The sequence below is a fragment of the Acinonyx jubatus genome, chromosome A3, assembly GCF_027475565.1.
Source record: "Acinonyx jubatus isolate Ajub_Pintada_27869175 chromosome A3, VMU_Ajub_asm_v1.0, whole genome shotgun sequence".
In the NCBI taxonomy this organism is placed as follows: domain Eukaryota; kingdom Metazoa; phylum Chordata; class Mammalia; order Carnivora; family Felidae; genus Acinonyx; species Acinonyx jubatus.
Window position 1 is genome coordinate 121950202 of NC_069388.1, and position 20767 is coordinate 121970968.

The 20767-nt window shown below is 37.5% G+C and overlaps 1 protein-coding gene across 3 annotated transcripts in view; it reads left to right on the forward strand.

Moving 5' to 3' along the window:
* Positions 1–10671: 10671 nt before the first annotated feature.
* LDAH (lipid droplet associated hydrolase) overlaps positions 10672–20767 on the forward strand; it is a 110668-nt gene continuing 100572 nt past the window's right edge. For 2 of the 3 annotated variants that reach the window (XM_015074055.3, XM_053201185.1), the window contains exon 1: positions 10872–11011. The gene's annotated coding sequence lies outside the window, so the exon portion shown is untranslated. Of the gene's footprint in view, positions 10806–10871; positions 11012–20767 lie in introns of those variants that run through there. The other variant, XM_015073990.3, reaches the window with a different exon arrangement.

The following is a 20767-nucleotide window of genomic DNA, read 5'->3' on the forward strand; positions in this document are numbered from 1 at the left end:
GCACATGGAACATTCTCCAAGATAGATCACATACTGGGTCACAAAACAGCCCTTCATAAGTATACAAGAATTGAAATCATACCATGCATACTTTCAGACCACAGTGCTATGAAGCTTGAAATCAACCACAGGAAAACGTCTGGAAAACCTGCAAAAGCATGGAGGTTAAAGAACACCCTACTAAAGAATGAGTGGGTCAACCAGGCAATTAGAGAAGAAATTAAAAAATATACGGAAACAAATGAAAATGAAAATACAACAATCCAAACGCTTTGGGACGCAGCGAAGGCAGTCCTGAGAGGAAAATACATTGCAATCCAGGCCTATCTCAAGAAACAAGAAAAATCCCAAATACAAAATCTAACAGCACACCTAAAGGAAATAGAATCAGAACAGCAAAGACAGCCTAAACCCAGCAGAAGAAGAGAAATAATAAAGATCAGAGCAGAAATAAACAATATAGAATCTAAAAAAACTGTAGAGCAGATCAACGAAACCAAGAGTTGGTTTTTTGAAAAAATAAACAAAATTGATAAACCTCTAGCCAGGCTTCTCAAAAAGAAAAGGGAGATGACCCAAATAGATAAAATCATGAATGAAAATGGAATTATTACAACCAATTCCTCAGAGATACAAGCAATTATCAGGGAATACTATGAAAAATTATATGCCAACAAACTGGACAACCTGGAAGAAATGGACAAATTCCTAAACACCCACACGCTTCCAAAACTCAATCAGGAGGAAATAGAAAGCTTGAACAGACCCATAACCAGCGAAGAAATTGAATCGGTTATCAAAAATCTCCCAACAAATAAGAGTCCACGACCAGATGGCTTCCCAGGGGAGTTCTACCAGACGTTTAAAGCAGAGATAATACCTATCCTTCTCAAGCTATTCCAAGAAATAGAAGGGGAAGGAAAACTTCCAGACTCATTCTATGAAGCCAGTATTACTTTGATTCCTAAACCAGACAGAGACCCAGTAAAAAAAGAGAACTACAGGCCAATATCCCTGATGAATATGGATGCAAAAATTCTCAATAAGATACTAGCGAATCGAATTCAACAGCATATAAAAAGAATTATTCACCATGACCAAGTGGGATTCATTCCTGGGATGCAGGGCTGGTTCAACATTCACAAATCAATCGTGATACATCACATTAAGAAAAAAAAAGAGAAGAACCATATGATCCTGTCAATTGATGCAGAAAAGGCCTTTGACAAAATCCAGCACCCTTTCTTAATAAAAACCCTTGAGAAAGTCGGGATAGAAGGAACATACTTAAAGATCATAAAAGCCATTTATGAAAAGCCCACAGCTAACATCATCCTCAACGGGGAAAAACTGAGAGCTTTTTCCCTGAGATCAGGAACACGACAGGGATGCCCACTCTCGCCGCTGTTGTTTAACATAGTGCTGGAAGTTCTAGCATCAGCAATCAGACAACAAAAGGAAATCAAAGGCATCAAAATTGGCAAAGATGAAGTCAAGCTTTCGCTTTTTGAAGATGACATGATATTATACATGGAAAATCCGATAGACTCCACCAAAAGTCTGCTAGAACTGATACATGAATTCAGCAAAGTTGCAGGATACAAAATCAATGTACAGAAATCAGTTGCATTCTTATACACTAGCAATGAAGCAACCGAAAGACAAGTAAAGAAACTGATCCCATTCACAATTGCACCAAGAAACATAAAATACCTAGGAATAAATCTAACCAAAGATGTAAAAGATCTGTATGCTGAAAACTATAGAAAGCTTATGAAGGTAATTGAAGAAGATTTAAAGAAATGGAAAGACATTCCCTGCTCATGGATTGGAAGAATAAATATTGTCAAAATGTCAATACTACCCAAAGCTATCTACACATTCAATGCAATCCCAATCAAAATTGCACCAGCATTCTTCTCGAAACTAGAACAAGCAATCCTAAAATTCATATGGAACCACAAAAGGCCCCGAATAGCCAAAGTAATTTTGAAGAAGACCAAAGCAGGAGGCATCACAATCCCAGACTTTAGCCTCTACTACAAAGCTGTAATCATCAAGACAGCATGGTATTGGCACAAAAACAGACACATAGACCAATGGAATAGAATAGAAACCCCAGAACTAGACCCACAAACGTATGGCCAACTCATCTTTGACAAAGCAGGAAAGAACATCCAATGGAAAAAAGACAGTCTCTTTAACAAATGGTGCTGGGAGAACTGGACAGCAACATGCAGAAGGTTGAAACTAGACCACTTTCTCACACCATTCACAAAAATAAACTCAAAATGGATAAAGGACCTGAATGTGAGACAGGAAACCATCAAAACCTTAGAGGAGAAAGCAGGAAAAGACCTCTCTGACCTCAGCCGTAGCAATCTCTTACTCAACACATCCCCAAAGGCAAGGGAATTAAAAGCAAAAGTGAATTACTGGGACCTTATGAAGATAAAAAGCTTCTGCACAGCAAAGGAAACAACCAACAAAACTAAAAGGCAACCAACGGAATGGGAAAAGATATTTGCAAATGACATATCGGACAAAGGGCTAGTATCCAAAATCTATAAAGAGCTCACCAAACTCCACACCCGAAAAACAAATAACCCAGGGAAGAAATGGGCACAAAACATGAATAGACACTTCTGTAAAGAAGACATCCGGATGGCCAACAGGCACATGGAAAGATGTTCAACGTCGCTCCTTATCAGGGAAATACAAATCAAAACCACACTCAGATATCACCTCACGCCAGTCAGAGTGGCCAAAATGAACAAATCAGGAGACTATAGATGCTGGAGAGGATGTGGAGAAACAGGAACCCTCTTGCACTGTTGGTGGGAATGCAAATTGGTGCAGCCGCTCTGGAAAGCAGTGTGGAGGTTCCTCAGAAAATTAAAAATAGACCTACCCTATGACCCAGCAATAGCACTGCTAGGAATTTATCCAAGGGATACAGGAGTACTGATGCATAGGGGCACTTGTACCCCAATGTTTAGAGCAGCACTCTCAACAATAGCCAAATTATGGAAACAGCCTAAATGTCCATCAACTGATGAATGGATAAAGGATTGTGGTTTATATACACAATGGAAACTACATGGCAATGAGAAAAAAATGAAATATGGCCTTTTGTAGCAACGTGGATGGAACTGGAGAGTGTGATGCTAAGTGAAATAAGCCATACAGAGAAAGACAGATACCATATGTTTTCAATCTTATGTGGATCCTGAGAAACTTAACAGAAACCCATGGGGGAGGGGAAGGAAAAAAAAAAAGAGGTTAGAGTGGGAGAGAGCCAAAGCATAAGAGACTCTTAAAAACTGAGAACAAACTGAGGGTTGATGGGGGGTGGGAGAGAGGGGAGGGTGGGTGATGGGTATTGAGGAGGGCACCTTTTGGGATGAGCACTGGGTGTTGTATGGAAACCAATTTGACAATAAATTTCATATATTAAAAAAAAAAAAAAGAACAAATTTTAGTTTTCTTCTACACTTAGAAAAAAAACTTTATTTTCTTCTGTGTCTTTGCTCTTTTTCTTCCTCTTGTCCCTTTTTACATAATCTTCAATCTACATATCCTAGTTCAAAGGGGGTCTAACTAAGATTTTCAACTTTATGTGCAATGGAATAATGAGGAAGAGGGAAACATATTCTACGACTAAGTGCAGGTCCTTCTGACATCCTTATAACATCCACCAGAAATATTCCTTCCTATCATAAATATCTAGGTGTTACATTTTTCTGTTTCAATCTCACTGCTATTGTGGGCTCTCCATCTCTTCTGCAGTGTCCCCAACTACTCTCTTACTTCCATGAAAGGGTCCTCAACAACTGTGGCAGTTTCTAGGAGTTATCTTCAAGTGTCCCCACATAGCTGATCTGGGCCATATCAGAAATGCAGCCATTTTTCCTCTCTTTCTCATCAGCAACATCGCCCATGAAATGCCAAGAGGCTCTGATGCTACCTCCACTGCACTTTCTTCCTTGTAAGGGCTGCATATGGTTGACAGTCCCCTGAAATCATTTCATGTCCTTGCACACCATGCCGATATTTCTGTGCTCAACAAGAGACATATTTCCTTGGTATCATATTTAGTCATGGTAGTTCCTGAGGGGAACTACTTTGGGATCCCAAAATCGCTCATAGATTTTGTGGGAAAATTACTTCTGTCTGCCTCCTGCTATAATCCTTCTCTCTCTAGGACTCAGACATGAATTTGAATGGATAGGGCAAAAAGAAGACCATTATCTGAGACCATCATCCTGAACTCTGACTTCAAATTTCTCTTCCCCTTCTAGAACTATATAAAGTGTTTGGCACAAAACTTGGCATGTAATAAATGTTCAATAAATATTAGATGACAAAAGTCTCTGTCTCTTCTTTTGGTCATTTACATTCCTTAGAGTTCCATAATTAGCCTATTCGACATAAGCCTCAATTTACATTTTAAAGGTTTCTTTCCATAAATGATTCCTTGCCACTCAGTCATGAAGTTAAATAATCAGAAAACCTTGCATCACATCTTTTTGTGGACATTGCTACATCAATAAAATGTGGAGTCCATTCCTGAATGCTCTTATAAATGAGCCCCTGGATGTCTCTAGAGTAGGTCAGCCACTGGCCAACAGCCAGTGAGGAACAGTGACTGGCCAACAATCACATGACTGAGCTCAGCTGTGGATTCTCCAGCCCCAGGGGAGCTTTGAGATGTCTGCGTTTCTGACCAATGAGCTTGGCTGCAACCTCATGAACGACTTTGAGCTAGATCCTCGCATCTAGGCTACTCCTAGATTCCTGAGCCTCAGAAACTCTGTGGGATAATAAATGCCTGCTGTTTTAAGCTGCTATGTTTTGGGTAATTTGTTAAGCAATAATAGGTAACTAATGCACTCCTTACTCTTGATTCTTACCCTTTTAGCTCCCCATCATCAGACATTAATGCCTTTCATTTGTTTATTGTGTTTCTGTGAGACCAAGTGTTTTCTCTTTGGATTGCCTTTCTGTCCTCAGTGCCTGGAAGAGTTTGGAATGTAATAGGTGGTCAATAAACATTGAGTAATGAGAGTCTAAAATTTTCATGTAAAAGGTTAAAATTTTTCAATTTCATATACTGTTGTTAAATCAGTGTACAATTGTCTAATTTTATAGCCATGTGTGTTTACAGTAAACACTCTTGTGGAATGTTTGCCTACTCCCTATGATCTCCTTCACTGGAGCAGAGGGCCCCTCTGTATAAGGTACAATATGACCCCTAGCCCATGTCACTGATGATAGGACGACTGCTAAAAACCAGATCCAAGCTGAGCCAATCTGAAATTCTCCCCCTGAGTATTTGGAATTAAAATCAAGAGAGTGAGAAGAAAGAGCCTCCCTGTGTGGCCGTCCCTGTGTGTCAGTCTGCACAGCCTACAATGTACTACCATAACCACACCAAAATTAACACAGAGGTGGATTTCTTTCTTCTATGTGTTCATCCCAGGATGATCAGAAGGCTTAATGCAACAGCAGCTACTCAAGGATACAGCCTGTTGGGACAGACACCATCTTGAATGTTGTCATCACTGTGCCAAAGAAAAAGCTGAAACTTTGAAGGATCTCACACGAGGAATCAACTGCTCAGCCTGGAAGTGACATAACATTTTTCCTCACAACTCATTGGACAGAACTGCTCACATCCTCTTGGTCTCTCTCCTCCTCTCACTCTCCCCCCAAGTATAAAGGAAGTGCATTCCTAGCAAATGCCTAGAAGGTAGGAAGTAGAAACTATTTGAATAGTACTGATGACTCCTCATCTAAACATAGATTGCATGAGCCATGAACAGCCATATACTTTCAGGTAGCCTAGGGATTGAAGAATGATGACAAAACAGATGTCCAGAGAGAAGTGAAGTCAGGAGAGAATTCTACCTCAGTTCCCAACTGTTTGTTTTTCTTTTTCAGGTCCTGTTTCAACTTTGTACTGAGATCTGAATGCATTCTTGCCCTTGGAGTTGGAAATCAATAATTCTGTGTGGGATATGTTAACTTTGAGATGCCTATTTGGCTTTCAAGTGGAGATGTTAGGGAGGCCATCTGATCTATAAGCCTGGAACCTATGGGAGCAGTTTAGGCTGCCGATGTGACTTTGAGAGTTGTCTATAAATGGTATTTAAAGCTGTGGGGGAGGAGGGAAGCATTTAGATAGAGCAGTGGATGAAGGATAGTACTCTAAGATACGAGGCAGCTAATATTAAAAGACAGTATAGAGGTTTCTCAAAAAATTAAAAATATACCTACTATATGATCCAGGAATTGCACTACTGGGTATTTACCCAAAGAATAAAAACACCAATTCAAAGGAATATATGCACCCTATGTTTATCACTGCACTATTTACAATAGCCACATTAGGGAAGTGGCCCATGTATCCATCAATGGATAAAGAAGTGGTGGCATATACATTCAATGGAATATTATTTAGCAATGAAAAAGAATGAAATCTTACCATTTGCAACAACATGGATGGATCTAGAGTACAATGCTAAGCAAATTAAACCAGTCAGAGAAAGACAAATACCATATGATTTCACTCATATGTGGAATTTAAGAAACAAATGAACAAAGGAAAAAACAAATAAAAGAGACAAGCCAAAAAACAGACTCTTAACTATAGAGAACAAACTGACAGTTACCAGAGGGGAGGTAGGTAAAATAGGTGAAGGGGATTAAGGGTACACTTACCATGATGAGCACTGAGTAATGTATGGAACTGGTGAAACACTGTATTGTACACCTGGAACTAATATAACACTATGTGTTAACTACACTGGAATTAAATTTTTTTAAATAAATAAAATACACACAGGGAATGAGAATGAATGTAAGAATTATCTTCCACTAGATCTTCTGGCTAATTTCTTACCATTTAGGTCAGTTCAGATACTTGCCTGACTGCCCAACCTAATTTAGCCACTCTCTTTCACATTGTCCTTCAATTTTCTTTTATTACTTTCTTCTTTCTTACTTTCTCAATTATCTGATGTCCTTCAAGAAAGCAAAGATCCTTCTCAGAGAAGATATTTACAAATCACATATCAGAAAAAGGGTTAATATCCAAAATCTATAAAGAACTTACCAAACTGAACACCCAAAAACAAATAATCCAGTGAAGAAATGGGCAAAAGACATGAATATACACTTTTCCAAAGAAGACATCCAGATGACTAACAGACACATGAAAAAATGCTCAATGTCACTCATCTTCAGAGAAATACAAATCAAAACCACAATGACATACCACCTCACACCAGTCAGAATGGCTAAAATTAACAACAGGCAACAACAGATGTTGGCGAGGATGCGGAGAAAGAGGATCTCTTTTGCATTGTTGGTGGCAATGCAAGCTGGTGCAGCCACTCTGGAAAACAATATGGAAGCTCATCAAAAAGTTAACAATAGAAGTACCCTACAACCTAGCAATTGCCCTACCTGGTATATATCCAAGGGATACAAGTGTGCTGTTTCGAAGGGGCACACGCACCCAATGTTTATAGTAGCACTATCAATAATAGCCAAAGTATAGAAAGAGCCCAAATGTCCATCGACAAATGAATGGGTAAAGAAGATGTGGTGTGTGTATATATACATGTATATATATGTGTGTATATATATATATATATATATACACACACATACACACCACATCTTTATCCATTCATATGTATGTATATGTATATGGACACCATATGTATATATATATATACACACACACATATGGTGTGTGTGTATATATATATATACACATATATATGTACATATACAAACATACAATAGAGCGTTACTCAGCAATCAGAAAGAATGAAATCTTGCCATTTGCAACAACATGGATGGAACTAGAGGGTACGCTGCTAAGCAAAATAAATCAGTCAGGGAAAGACAAGTATCATATGACTTCACTCATATGAGGAATTTAAGATACAAAACAGATGGACATAAGGGGAAGGGAAGTAAAAAGAACACAAAAACAGGGAGGGGGACAAAACATAAGAGACTCTTAAATACAGAGAACAAACTGAGGGTTGCTGGAGGGGTTGTGGGTGGGGGGATGAGCTAAATGGGCAAGGGGCATTAAGGAGGACACTTCTTGGGATGAGCACTGGGTGTTATACATAAGGGATGAATCACTGGAATCTACTCCTGAAAACATTATTGCACTATATGCTAACTAACTTGGAGGTAAATTAAAAACAACTAACTAACTAAATAAATAAATAAACAAACAACAAAAAAGAAAGCAAAGATCTTTCTCTCTTGTCCCTAGCATCTGAAACAATACCTAGCACACAGCAGGCAATATATATTATATATATATAAATATATATATATATATTTATATATATATATATATATATATATTTTTTTTAGAATAAATAAATAAATAAATTCTTTTTTTAAAGAATAAATAAATGAATGCTGCAGTGTAAATCCATTTCACAAAAAATATTTTGTGGATCATCTGTTGTAAATGCTAGAAGTGATGACAATTATACATGTTCTTAGGTACAAATTACTATACATCAAGACGATTGTCCTCCCACCAAGCATTTCTCTATGACTACCATGTAATGCAGAGCCATGAAAAGAGTATGACCTGAGAAATAGCAGTAGCAGCAGCATTATCTCTGAATTTGTTTGAAATGCAAATTCTAGGCCCCACTAAAGACCTACTAAGTAAGAATCCCTGTTTCAACAAACTGTCTAGATGACTTTTATGCACACTAAATTTCATAAGCATTGATGGAGGATAAAACTAGAAAAGATTATTTGATTTCAAAATACCCAGACCTTCAAATAAATTAATACATGCATAAGAATATTAACACAGTCTTTATTCAAGGACTGTATGGAGCATAATTTGCAAGGAAGTCTCTTTCTTAATTAGACCTGGAAACCAGTGTGGAAAAAGATACTCACATAAAAATTCCACAATGCAAGTTTACCTGGAATAAATGCCAAATGGATCCTATAAGCCTCACAGCACACTCCACTCCACTACTTGAGCAGAATCATTTGAACACAGCTTTACAGAATGCTCACCATGTCTCATACCCTATTCTAGACCTAGAGAATACAAAGATAAAAGAAGGAAGGGGTACTTGTCCTCCAGGACCTCACAGTCTAATGCTGAAGACAAATAAGCAACCTAACAGAATATAAATGGTGATATAGGACTAAAAAGGAGGGACCTCACCATACCTGGGGCACCAGGGAATGCCATTCCAAAGTGAATCTTGCATCATATGTTGCAGTTGAGGGGGGTGGTGGTGGAGGGATTAGGGAATGGAGGAAGAAGAGCATACTGGACAGAGGGAAGAGTGTGCACAAAACAAATGAAAGCTTTCATGAAGACAGCATGAGCATTCCAGAAACAGCAAGAAGACGTGGAAAACAATGAGGCTGCTTCAAGTAATCAGGCATAGAAGAGTAAGTGCTTCAACAATAGCAGAGGGAGTGGGAACTCATCCAAGCATGATGTACCATATAGAGTTGTAGAATCCAGCTCTGCCAAGTGAGGTTGGACAAGTTAATTTTCTGTGCTTTACTTTATCGTGCAGATAAAAATGGAGATAATCATAGAGTGGCCATCAGTCTGGAAAGAGATTTTTGTTTTTAAGTGATTGAACTCTCTTGGTTAGGTTTTCTGGCATAGGCTTATTTAATGAAATCAGAGACATAAATCACTTGAGCAAAGCACCACAAATGTATTCACAAGGATTCAAAGAAAGGCTGCATTAGTTAATCATGTTCATTGAAATGCACACACTGAGTTGTGCATTACTGATGAGAAAAAATACCTTGAACATATCATGTAATGCCATTGCAATGTAATCACTCATTTAGTTTGTGTGTTTGTGTTGCCAGATTCTATGGTCACATGTTAATACTGACCTCATTGGGCTGTTGGGAGGACTAAAAATGAGTTAATTCATAAAAAAAAACCTATTAGGAAGTGAGAGGCTTTTTCTAAGCTCATTAACTGTTATTAAGGAAGTAAAACTGAAAAATGGTAATGAATAAGAGGTACCAGTCCACTGCTAACAACCCATTGGATGGTGGTCCTATCACTGAAATGTTGAATACAAAAGAATCAAAGCTTCTTTCCTAACTGTGGGTAAGATTACTGGTTTGCCAGCCTACTTGTCTGCTTCCCTCCCTGGCTACAAAACGACGTCACATTCACTGCTGCATTTTTGGACAGATGAACACGGATCAGCTACTATGCGCTGGGTACTGAGAATGCAACAGTTCACAAGATCAGTGTAACTGTCTTCACGGAGCTTGGGTACGTTAAGTTCGAAATATCTCCGGAATCGACATTTTCCAAATTTTTCTAAAGTGTGGAGTAGCAGAGGCTGGCCCTCTTAATGCTAACAAACAAGGTCCACTGAGAATCAACTTTCCTATGTATATGGGTAAGGGAAAGAAAGAGACGAAACCATTAACGGAGGAAGGGAGGACAACGCGGTAAGGGAAGAAGCAAACGAGATTGACTGAAATAAGAGGAGGATAACATTCAAATGAAAAGGAAGACAAAGGTCCAGAACAGCTACACCCTCTCGACGCTCTCGCTGAACAGGGAACACAGGCCCCAACCCACACTCAAGAGCCTCGCAAACCTGAGAACGTCGCGCATCTTCAAAGGACCGCCTCTCCGCAGTGGTGCCCGGCGCCGCGCTATGACGTAAGGGTAGACGGGACTTCCGCTCCGAGTGCCGCCTAAGCAGCAGCATTGCGATAGAGCCCGCTGTTTTCTAGGCCGACAGGTGAGGCATTGACCCGGGGGGACGACTTTGCTCGAGAACCGACAGGCAAGCGGGCACAGGGGAGCCAGAGACCTCCCTCTGTGTGGTTTCTCGTAGAGCCTGTGTTGCCCTGGGCCAGACGGCCCGCAGGGCGTAAATAACTGCTGCGACCGCTCGAGGTTCGGATCCACTCTGATGCTGTCCCAGCAGTCGCTCCTATGGGCGCGGTAAGGAGCCATTTGTACTAACTGCAGCCTGCCTGCGGGACGTTTAATGGCGGCCCTTTTGGGAGTAGGGGCTTGGACATTGGGCAGTTGGCCGGGAAGAAGTGACTAGCAGGGGCCAGTCTGGGTCGGAGACTGCACAAAGATCAGAGTTCTTGCACCTCTAAGAAATTCTAAGAGTTCTAAGCCTCTAACTAGCCCTGGACTAGTCACTGTCTTCCCTCGAGCATCCCACTTATCCATCGGCGGGGTCATTAAAGGCTGTTTTGGTTTGACCTCAGTTTTCTCCGTCAGATCAGCCTCCTCCCCCCCATCCTTTTCCAAATTTGTTACACCAGGTACCCTTGAGTATTGACTCGTGGGCCAGTCTCTGAACTTGACACTTCCCTACCACATGTTTGATGTTCAGCCTTAGTTGCTCAAGTATTTTTCTGTGGCACCAACGTCAGAACCGAGCTCCTTCCTTTGAACTTAGAATGTAGCATGTTGGGGAAGCCGTTGGGGCTTTCAGTTGCCTCAACTGCTTGCCCTGCATCATGGTATTTTAAAGAAGGAGTCTGTGCCTCAATTTTTCTCATCTGTAAAATGGGATACATTGGTATCCATTTGTTAAGATTGTTTTATCAAACAAGATAATTCTTGTGGCACTTACAACAGTGTTTTACACACAATAAACACTCCATAATCATCCACTGTTACCGAATGACACACCCATACCCACACCCACTTCACAGCTCTCTAGATGTTCTTTGCAGCAGGCATCTTGTGCTCACACTGCTTTATAGTCACTCTTCACCCTAAGGCCTTAACTGTAAATTCTTACCCTTGAGTTTTTTTATTTTTTCACACAAGGCAAGATGAGACATGTATTCTTTGATTCACAAATTCATTTCTCCTCTCACAAGTAGTAACAGAGCACCTGCTTTGTGTCTTGTATGCCAAACACTGGAAGAGTTCATAGTCTATATCTGAACCCGTAGTTCTTAGCCACTTTTGTTCTAAGAGCAAATCCCTGTGATGAAAGAGATAGATATAACAAAAAGAAACCCAGAAAACTTAGGGGAAATCTCTGAAATCTTATTCATGAAGTTTTTTTTTTTTTAAGCTTCTTTCTAAAATGATAAATAGGAAAGTCTCTTTTGGTTTCCCCCATCCCCAATTTTTCCACCTAAAGGTGAACGCCTGCAGGATTTTGGTATAATGTGCATCATGCCCATTCCTTCTCTGACTTTCTCCTACAATACTGTGCTATTTATTCAGATTCAATAGTACTACATAAAATTTCAGAGTGCTATGTGACTGGAAAATACTGGAATAGGAGTCAGAAGACTATAGAATTGATTTTGCCATTTAAAAGCCCCATAACCTTGGACAAATAACATAACATCAGTTGTACGTCCTGTCATGCAGGCATTGTTAAAGTCAGAAGAGAGGACGAGAATGTACTGCACAAATGAAAAGAATTACAAAGAAGGTGGTTTTGTTGCGACTGGTGAGATTATCATCAAGTCAATATAGAAAATGATGACTTCTCTAATATGTTATTTGGAGAAAGATGAAATGAATATAAATTTAATAGTAAGCAGACTAAAAAAGGTTCTGTTTATGCACCTATTATGTGTTGACTTGCAGCTGTATGTTTTGAAGCTTACATGTGACTGTGTGGTAAGATTCCTGGTTTTTCTCTTTAATTCCACTTATACCAATTGCAATTAAATAAATACATGTGTAGTTTCAAAAACTTTCTTATCCTGACATAAATTATATATTGACAGGAAGTTGCAAAAAAAATGTATAAGGAGGTCCCCATCTGCCATTCAACTAATGTTCCCCAATGGTAGCATCTTGTATAACTATAGTATAATTTTTTAAACCAGAAAATTGACATTAATATATCTACAGAATTTATTGAGATTTCCCCCATTCCATAAGCACTCATTTGCGTGTGTATATAGCTTCATATAACCACCATTTTCTTTATAGCCACAACCTTCTCATCCTACCTCAGTCCTTAACCCCTGGAAACCACTAGTCTGTCCTCCAACTCTTTAATTTTGTCTGTTTCAAGAATGTAGTATAAACACAACCATACAGTGTATAACTTTTTGAGATTACTTCGCATTAATTCCTTTGAGATCCATTCAAGTTGTCGAGTGTATCAATAGTTTGTTTCTTTTTATTGCTGAATAGTATTCCATGGTATGATTTACCATAGTTTGTTTAACCATTCACTTGTTGAAAGACATATGGGTGGTATCCAGTTGTGAACTATTACAGTTACGACTAGTATGAACCTTTGTTTGAAGGTTTTGTGTGAACATGTTTTTATTTCTCTGGGATAAATGCCCAAGAATGCAATTGTGCTAGGTCACATGGTGTGTATTTAGTTAATTTATATATGATTTTTCTTCTTCACCATCTTGATATGGAGGATTACATTGATTTCTTAATGTTAAGTGTACCTGAAATAGATCCCACTTGATCATAGCATATAATAATTTTTATACATTGCTGGATTCTTTTTGCTAATATTTTATTAAGGTATAGATATGACAGGCATTGGTATATAGTTTTCTTTCTTTTTTTGTGCTGTCTTTGTCCGGTTTTGTCTTTTATCAACCCACAGGTACTCTAGAGTCTTTAGTGATAAACCCCTATTTCATTCCTAATATTAGTAATTTGTGTCTTCTCTCTTTTCATCTTAGTGAAGTTTTATTGATTTTATTGATCTTTTTCAAAAAACTGCTCTTTATTCCATTCATTTTTCTGTACTTCCAATTTTAAAAATTTGTTTAATGTTTACTTTTGAGAGAGAAAGAGAGAGTGTGCGCATGAGCAGTAGAGGGGTGGAGAGAGAGACACACACAGAATCTGAAGCAGGCTCCAGACTCTGAGCTGTCAGCACAGAGCCCAAATCAGGGCTCAAACTGTGAGATCGTGACCTGAGCTGAAGCCGGCCGCTTAACTGACTGAGTCATCCAGGCGCCCCTACCCTTTCCACATTTCATATGTAATTGTCCTATTTCCTCTATATACATTGAGCACCACATCAAATAATGCTATGAACTTTTGGTTCAAGCATCCAATATGATTTAAGAGCTTCATAAGGAGAAGGATAGTCCCTTATATTCGCCATTGCTTTTAATCATTCCATTGTTCGTCCTCCTCTGAAGTTAAACCTTATTCACTTACTTCTTTCTGTTTGGAGAATTTCCTAAGGATAGGTCTGTAAGGGACAAATTCCTTTAGTTTTTCTTCATTTGAGAATATCTTTATCTCCCCTTCATTCTTGAGAGGTCGTTTTTCTTGATACGGGATTTGTAGTTGATAGTCTTTTTCCTTCAGCACTTGAAAAATGTTGTGCCACATTTTCCTGGCCTCCCTGATATCTAATGAGAAACCTGACATTCTAATTACTGTTCCCTTATACATACTATTGTCATTTCTCTGTGGCTCCTTTAAAGATTTTTTTCCCTTTCTGAAGTTTGACTATACGGTGCTTTGTATTTCTGTAGTTAAGAAACTCTGTCCCGGTAAATATCAAAATTTATTATGTGAAAAAATTGTATTTTAATTCAGTGGAGGAAAAGATGTCTTCTTTATTAAATGGTATTATCTTAAAGAAAACAAAGCAGATACTTATACAGGTGGATTAACACTTTAAATGTAAAAACTAGAATAACAAAAATGAAAATAAACATCTAAGAAGCTATATGTAAAATATAGGAATCCAGAAAAGGGCCAAGGGTCAGCAATATACAAAATTCTCTTGCAAGACAGTAATAAAAAGATAACCCATTTGGAATGTTGGCAAAGAATATGAATAGACAATCCATAGAAAACAAAGTCCAAAGCCCAGCAAACATGAGAAGATGTTCAAATGCACTAGCAGCCAGAGAAATGCAAACTAAAGAGTGCGATGTTTTATACCCGAAGACTTAAAAGAATTAAAAATAATGGTAACTCTTACTGATGATAGGATTATAGAGGGAAAGATACCTTCCTAGATTGCTGGATGAAATGTGATTCTTACACCCTTTTGGAAAGCCATCTGGCAACACCTATTAAAATTCAACCCAGGAATTCCACACTTGGGAATCTGGCCATTAGAAACAAAAGAACTGGTGTATATGGATATATGTAAGAACATGGGGATTTAAGAGTACTTATGGCAACATTGTCTCAAAATACTGGGAGTCAGTGGAGCGCCTGTCAGCAGGGAAATGGTCACATGAATTATAGTGTATCCATATTATAGAACCATTGAAAATAATGAATTAGAGTTACACTCTGACTTAGCAGGATTTTTATGTGTTATTATGAAAGTAAAATACATCGGAGTGTGTATAATATGCTCCTACTTACCAAATACTGACAATTCATATTTATCAAAATTCATATAAATGTTTATGTATATGTGTATGTGATTATAGAAAGATATGGAAGACCTTATACTGAGTTAGTAACTTGAGTTTAGGAGTAATATGCATGGACGTGAAAAGGAGAGGTAGAAATGAGGCATATAAAAGATTAAAAAGTAATTGAACATTTTTTAAAACTACCAGTATATATTATATCTCATTTATACATTCAAATGAAATTCTGTGTGTGTATGTAAAATTTCTCAAACAAAGAACATGATCTCTTGAGTCATTCAGACATCTGGGTTCAAATTCTGACTCTACCACAGTCCACTTTACGGGTTGTGTGACCTTATGCAAATTCCTTAGTATCTTTCAGTCAATTTTCTTCTCATATGTTTTGTTGGGGTAGAGGGAGGAAACAGTAGTACCCATCTCGTAAGATTTGTTGTGAGGGTTAAGTGATGACAATATGTATAAAGTGTTTAGCACCGTGCCTGGTTTATAGAAAGTACTCTTAAAATGTGAGTTCTTACTATTGCCTCACTTCTTTTGCTCTTTGGCATTTGTATGTTTTTAAAAATTCATTACCAGCTCCTAACTTTCTGGAAACATTCCCCTGTGGCTTATATGACTTTACATATCTTCTTAGTTCATGCCTGTTTCTAATTGTTCCTTTTCATTTTTTAGCTGGCTTTTTTTTTTCTTCTTGCTTAGGGAAATTCCCCTCCCCCAAAATTGCAGCAGGAGCTGTCAAAGATTCTTTTGAGTTAGGTGACTGGGTGAATAATGGTACTCTCTATAACAACAAAGTCAGGATCTAGGATGGGATCTGTAGAGTTTATTTTTGAAACAAGATGATTTTAATTTTTGACACTTATAAAAGTTTGGTGCATCAGTGAGGCACCCAGATGAAAATGCTCAGTAGTTAGCACTCAAAGGGATGAGGGCCTGGGGCAGAAGCTTTGGGTACAGGCAATGGAGGAGGAAAAGGTTCTCAGTGAGGATGGGGAGGTATCATAGAAGCCAAGACAAAGGAGCTCTTTAAGAAGGAGCTGGGTGGGAGGGAGGGGAGGGTGGGTGATGGGTATTGAGGAGGGCACCTTTTGGGATGAGCACTGGGTGTTGTATGGAAACCAATTTGACAATAAATTTCATATATTGAAAAGAAAAAAAAAAAAAGGAGCTGGGCAAATCATCTCTCTACTGTGACCTTTCTGGAGCTTTAGCTCTGTGGGTCCCACTTTCTTCTGGTATTGTCGCTTATTTTCTTGAAACTTGCTGTGTTCGTAACTGAATCAGCTTCCTTTCCTCCAACTAACTTCCTTTCCCCAGTATTTCCCCTTTGTGTGGACTAGTGCTTTCATTCTCCTCATCTTTAGCGTCAGAATCTAAGTCATCTTTGCACTCACCCTTCCCTGGCTTGTCATACAGAATCATTACTAAGACTCTAGTCTCTCATCCAACTCCCTTATTCCCACCCTCATTTCCTGCTTAGGTTATTTTGATAGTATCCAAGCTTTAGTGTATTCTTCTGGTTTTTTTTTTTCTTCCGTCTTTCACAGTCTTTTTAAAAGAACTACATTAATCAAATCCTTCCCCATTTTAAAAACCATCAGACTTCCTGTGCCTTCAACACTTTCCCAAACTGTTCAGAAAAAGAGAGTGAGACGTTAAAGGGAAAAGTTAATACGATCACCATTGACAAAACTGGTCAAATCAGCTTTTAGAAGGTTGTATGTATATTCTGTCCCTCTCTTAAAGGCTCAAAAATTCTTAATAGTGTAACTTGAAAAGTTCTGCAGAACTGAAATTTATGTATCTTTGTTTAACTTATTTTGGTAGGTTGTGTTTTCCAAAGTTGGCCACAATAACTCCCATACTGCATATTCTTCTTGCAACGACTTTGACATGCTTCATTTTGAGAGAGGTTCATTTTTCCTCTCTTTGAATATGGGTGGGCTGTGGCTAACATGCCACTGATGCCATGTGACTTGTGAGGCTAGGTCTTAAAAGGTTACTGTTTTAATTTGGTCCTCTTGAGACAATTGCTGTTGAAACTCAACCATTGTGTTCTGAACAAGCCCAAAATAGTCCATGTGGAAAGACCACATAGAGTTGTCCAGTGCAGGTGTTCCTGGCCAAAACCTATCTGACAGCAGCATCTGTCATCAGACATGTAAATAGAGATACTTCCAGATGGCATCTCCTGCCCCCAGTGTACATATCACACACCCGGCTGTTGAGTCTTCTCAGCAAAGGTCCCCAACATTATGGATTAGAGATAGGCTATTCTTCTGCTGTGCCATTTGTCAATTCCTGACCCAAAGAATCCATGAATATAATAAAATGGTTGCTTTAAGCCACTAAATTTTGGGGTAATATGTTATGTAGCAAGAGTAACTGGAACACTCATAAAATATATACGATCTTGTCTGTGAATAATGACAGCTTGCTTTCTTTTTATCCAATTCACATACTTTTATTTCTTTTCTGTGTCTTATTGTATTGGCTAGGACCTCAAGTACAACACAGAATAGAAGTGTTGATAGCAGATTTGTCTTGATCTCAAACTTTCAGGTCAGAGGTGGGGGTAGGGTTGGTTTTCAGCATTGCACCCTTAATAAAATGTTTGCTGTAGGCTTCTTTTATAGATACTTATATTTCATCAAGGAAGATCCCTTTTTTTCTAAAGAGTTTTTTCATGATTCTTTATTGGATTTTATCAAGTGTATTTTCTGTATTGGTTGAGATGGTTATATGCCTTTTCTCCTTTATTCTGTTAATGCAGTAAATTGACTAAATTTTGAATGTTTAAACAGCCTCACATTTCTGATATATACACAATCTGATTGTCATGTATGGCCATGGTATGAATCACTGGATTTGGTCTGCTAATATTTTGAATAGAGTTTTTGCATCTATGTTCATGAGCAAGGTTGGCCTGTAACTTTTCTTTCTTATAATGTCAGGTATTGATACCAAGATACGCTGGGCTCATAAAATGAGTTAGGACGTGATCTCTCTTTTTCTGTTTTCTGGGCAACTCTGTTAGATTGGTGTTATTTCTTCCCTAAGCATTGACTCTCATCTGGCCCAGGAATTATGGACTCAGTGTCTTTACTAGCTATTGGACTATTAAGAGTCTTCTAGCTTTTTTGTGTTTGTCTGTATTGGAATTTGCCCATATCAAATGTATTGGCATAAAATTCTTCATGATATTCTTTATCATTTTGATGATATAACTCCATTATATTTTTAATGTCCATAGAACCTAGAATGATAGCCTCTTTTCCTATTTATCTTAAGGAGTTAGGAAAACTAAATGAATCCAAATAAAGAAAAATAGAAAAAAGAAAATAATAAAGAATAGAAGTTAATGGAATAGGAAAAAAGTTTACATTTGAGAGGATTAACAAAGCCAAAAGGTTATTGGTTATTTGTGCCCTTTTTCTTTATGAGTCTTCTCAGGGGCGTATTTATTTATAACTCTTTTGAAAGGCTAAACTTTTGGCTTTGTTAATCCTCTCAAATGTAAACTTTTTTCCTATTCCATTAACTTCTATTCTTTATTATTTTCTTTTTTCTATTTTTCTTTATTTGGATTCATTTAGTTTTCCTAACTCCTTAAGATAAATAGTTACATCTTTAATGTCCAGCTCTTTTTCCCTAATATTTTAGAAAGCATTTTAACACTTTAAATTCTCCTGCAGTCATACCTTTATCTGCATCCCATACATTGAAATTTCTTATTTTCATTATTTATTTTATTATTACTTAGTTTTCAATTACATTGTGAATTCTTCCCCTACTCATCAGTTATTTGGACATTTATTGCTTAATTTCCAAAAATTGGGGGATTTTCTTATTATTTTTGTTATTTTTATCTAATTTCCACTGTGGTTAGAGAACATACTCTATTATTTCATTTTTTTGGAAATTTATTGAGACTTGCTGTATGGCTCAGTATATGGTCAGTTTTGGTAAATGTTCATGTGCACTTGAAAAGAATGTGCATTTTGCAATTATGTGGCACAGAATTCTACACATGCTGATTGTGTTAATTATGTTAATATAAATATTATGTAATTCAAGTTTTCTATATTTTTATTGGCTTTTTTCTTTGTTTATTATTTCAGATATTGAGGTATGTCAGAATCCTCTACCATGATTGTGGTCCAATCTATTTCTCCCTTTACATTTGCTAATTTTTAATTTATCTCTGGAGGCTAAAATATTATGTAGATACTTATTTAGAATTGTTATGGTCTCCTGGTGGATTGACTTTTTGAAATGTTCCTGTTTATGTCTCATGTGCTTCTTACTTTAAAGTTTACTTTTTAAATCTGACTTCAGTATAACTATACCATCTCTTCTTTGATTAGTGTTTCCATGGTTTATTGTTTCCATCCTTTTACTTTTATACATTATGTATCCTTATTCTTAATGTGTATTATTTATAAGTAGCACACAATTACTTGTTTTATTTTTATCCAATCTGATCATCTTTGCCTTTATCTAATTAGTGTAATTGGTCTATTTACATTTAATTTATTACTGTTATATTTGGGCTTAAGTAGTTTTACTGGTTTTTTTTTTTTATTTATTTGTTACACTTGGTCTGTATTACTTCTCTGCTTTCTTCTTATATTTATATTAATTATATTCTCTATTTCCTCTTTTATTACACATTCTTGAGCAGTTCTTTTATTGGTTACTGATTTTTCTAACAGATTTTTTTTTCCAGTACTGTTTTTTCTCTAGCTTTTCATATGGTTTCAACACAAGCAAGGCTTTCCTTGCTAACATGGGATTGAACTTAATTCTAATGTACGTTTTAAACTAAATTTAAAACAACCCCCAGACTCACCAGATTCATAGAGTTCTCCAGTATGTTAACGTTCATTAATAGAGTAACTAAAAACTTAACAGAACTTTAAATAAAGCTTCTGCTGCTGTTTTTGTACATATTTGTACTTCTTATGTTGTGTTTTGAAAACAATTACAAATTTTACATCTCATCACTGGGACTTAAAAAATTCAATTTTCACTTGTTTAGTCACTAAATATTCTACAAGTAATTTTAGTACTAGTGCCCAGAAACATCATTAATTAACTGTCAGTCAGGGCTCAGGTACATGCAAAGTATATGCTCTGCTCTGTGTAGTTGTGGGACATTAACACAGCCCTAGTGTTTTAACTCTGAAAGAAAATCATCTTACTACCTCTGTTTCAAAGTTAGTGTACTTTAATTGAAGACTATCTGGACATTGCAACACATATTTGGTTGTGCTCATCACAACAAGTGCCCTCCTTGATACCCATCTCTCATTTGGCCCATCCCCCACCCAACTCCCTCCAACTCTCAGTTTATTCTCTATAGTTAAGAGTCTGTTTT